The 3,077-nt window shown below is 35.8% G+C and overlaps 1 protein-coding gene across 2 annotated transcripts in view; it reads left to right on the top strand.

Moving 5' to 3' along the window:
* Nucleotides 1-1,007: 1,007 nt before the first annotated feature.
* The window catches only part of l3mbtl4 (L3MBTL histone methyl-lysine binding protein 4), a 58,896-nt gene continuing 56,826 nt past the window's right edge, over nt 1,008-3,077 (top strand). For both annotated transcript variants that reach the window (XM_084103543.1, XM_084103542.1), the window contains exon 1: nt 1,008-1,076. The gene's annotated coding sequence lies outside the window, so the exon portion shown is untranslated. The remainder of the gene's footprint in view (nt 1,077-3,077) is intronic.

The raw sequence follows: 3,077 nt of genomic DNA, 5'->3' as shown, positions 1-3,077 counted from the left end.
TCATGATGAACTGCACTTCTCATACAACCCACACAATAATATAATATAATATAATTAATATAATATAATATAATTTACTATAATTTAATATAATATCATACAATTTAATAGAAAAAATGTAATAGAAAATAATGCAATGTAATATAATGTGTAATATAATATAATGTATTATAATAAAATATAATGCAATTTAATATAATGTCACATAATAGAAAATATAATATAATATAATTAATATAATGTATTGTAATATAATATAATATAATATAATGATAATAATATAATATAATGGTGGTTTATAACTCTGACTTTGAAATGACTCAATAACAACTGTAAGTGTTTTATTGATTAGTAATGTTTCCCTTGCAGATAATAGAAAAGATAAGTAATAAAAATGATATAATGAATGTTTATCCATCATATTTATGCATTAATAGTTCTCTCAACTGTTTAACAATTTATTCTTATTGCTAATAAAATGATTCAGAATAATAAGATTTATGAAGAAGCATTATAATAAATTGTTATTATTGTTGTTATTATTAAGAAAGTTCTCCGTTTCAGAGAGAAAAACATGTAGTTTGTGGCAAATATTAAATTCAATTCACGTTTATCAGTATAGCGCTTTTCACAACACATGCATGAGTCCATATTACAGTTTACAGTGATCTGATATCAGAGGAAACTGTCTAAGTTATGTATTTCAGAAATGTACATATAAAATCACAGTTAGCGAAAAATGTATAAATTCAAACAATGTAATAATTTAATGCAGAAACAATGAGCTCACTGAAGTAATGAATACTTGTTTGTTAACAAATGATTATGACATTTAGATTTAAATGAAGAAGCAAATATATACAAGCTGTGCTTGGTTCAGAGACTTCATCATCCATCCGTTTCGGTTGAGAATATTCCAAGTGTAGTTTATTGATATTGAAAGCATGAATAACAGAGATTGGTCATGTGGTTGATGTCTGTGAGTGACACCTGTCTCCTCTCCAGCAGAGGGCTCTGCGCATGCGCACTCCACACTGCTGTCAGCGCGTCAGGCTCGCGGATTCAGGCTCGTGCTGGTGAGAAATATTCATTAATATTTGGCAGTGTGTGTGTTCCTGTGTTTAATCTGCTTCACAGGTGTGAGATTGTGTCGTTCAGGACTGTGATGTGTGTGTCGTTCTGGCGCAGCTGCAGTCGTGTGTGTGTGTGTGTGTTTGTGTTAATGCTGTTCGGCTAATCTGTGTGTTTCTGCTGGTTAAAGGCAGTCCAGATGAACACGTATCGCTCGTGTGTGTTCGGTGTGTGTTACTGTGTTTCCCGTCATCTGATGACGCGCGCGCGATTGTTACATTGTAACTCTCATCTGATTCTCTCTCAGTGTTTGTGTGTTTGTGTGTGTGTGTGTGTGTGTGTGTGTGTGTGTGCCTGTCATCACATGTGTTTACTTGTTTGTGTGGTGAAGTCGCCATTTTCCTGCTCTCATCATGGATGTTGTTTGTTTGTTTGTGTGTGTGTGTGTGTGTGTGTGTGTGTGTGTGTGTGAGACTTTAGTCATGTATAGTTTCATAGATTCATATCAAGCGCTGATCTGAGGGAATAATCGCTATAGTTTAGGTCTTTAATGCTTGAATCACTCAGAGCTGTTGCACCTGTTGAATTTCACTTTTACTTTCAGATTTTCTATCAATTTTGTTTATACAATATTCAAAGTGTTTATCGTACAGAAATGTCTTTGTGTAGCTTTAGTTCAATGTTTTCCTGCTGCAGTGTTTGATTTCTACATCAATGCAATAATCACTAATGATTCCTGTATTTGCTGTATTGAGTATTATTGGTTAGCTGATGGTTATTAATAAGTGCATTCACTATTTTTAATATCTTTGAGCTTTTGTTGCCATTTACTCCATAAATGAATTAATGCGAGTACAAAAGCTTCACATAATCGCTCGATTCATACGAGCTTTCACATGTTAAGTTCATAATAATAATGAAAGAATCATTCACTAGTTTACAGAAACATCACTTCTATAGGGATTCTCTGACAGTTTTCTCAACAGATCATCAAGTGCACTTTCTCAAACATTTCAGCATATTGTGTTACTATAATACTACAATACACACAATACAGCTTTTTTTACTACACAAAATAAGTGTTTCATTCACAGTAACTGTTTTTTAATAAAGCTATTACTATCAAACGTTTGATTTATTTGTATCTCTTCTCATTAAGTTTAATACATTTATCTATTATTAATACAACTGAACTTAATGGTTAATCAGCGAATAATTTGGTTCACCTTTAGATTTCTATAGATATTGATTAATGGATGAATTATGGATTCGGTAATGTCAGTGTGTTTCCATCTGTATCCTGTTACTGTAATTTACTGTACACATGTGTCTTGCTTTGTTGAATGAACTGATTGTTAAAACTACTGAATTGAAAGAAGATCATATACTGTTGTGTTTCGGTGATTAAACCAAATGTTCTCATTGCATATAATCGTGTGTTTGAAACCGTGATTATGGCCTGAAGTGTGTGTGACCGTAATGAGAGCATGACCAGCTGTGTTACGAGTGTGATCAGTGTTGAGTTTTGAGAGTGTATTACTTGTGAGAACAGTGAAGCGGATGCTAGCGCTAGTGCTAGTGACGGGCAGACGCGGACAGTAACTGCACGTTTACTCGAGTACTGAAGTACACTGTTAGAGTATCTGTACTTCACTTGAGTATTATTCTTTCTGGAAACTTTATACTTTAACTTCACTACATCTGAAAGATGAATATCGTACTCTGACTCTACATGTCTGTGGAGGTCCGTGAGTCGAGGTCCGTGAGTCGAGGCTCGTGAGTCGAGGCTCGTGAGTCGAGGTCCGTGAGTCGAGGCCCGTGAGTCGAGGCCCGTGAGTCGAGGCCCGTGAGTCGAGGCCCGTGAGTCGAGGCCCGTGAGTCGAGGCTCGTGAGTCGAGGTCCGTGAGAAGAGACTCGTGAGTCGAGGTCCGTGAGTCGAGGCTCGTGAGTCGAGGTCCGTGAGAAGAGACTCGTGATTCGAGGCCCGTGAGTCGAGGCCCGTGAGT

This window comes from Abramis brama (genome assembly GCF_963993115.1).
Source record: "Abramis brama genome assembly, chromosome: 24".
Taxonomy (NCBI): domain Eukaryota; kingdom Metazoa; phylum Chordata; class Actinopteri; order Cypriniformes; family Leuciscidae; genus Abramis; species Abramis brama.
Note: the sequence above shows the minus strand (reverse complement) of the source record. Positions and strands in the feature narration are given on the sequence as shown.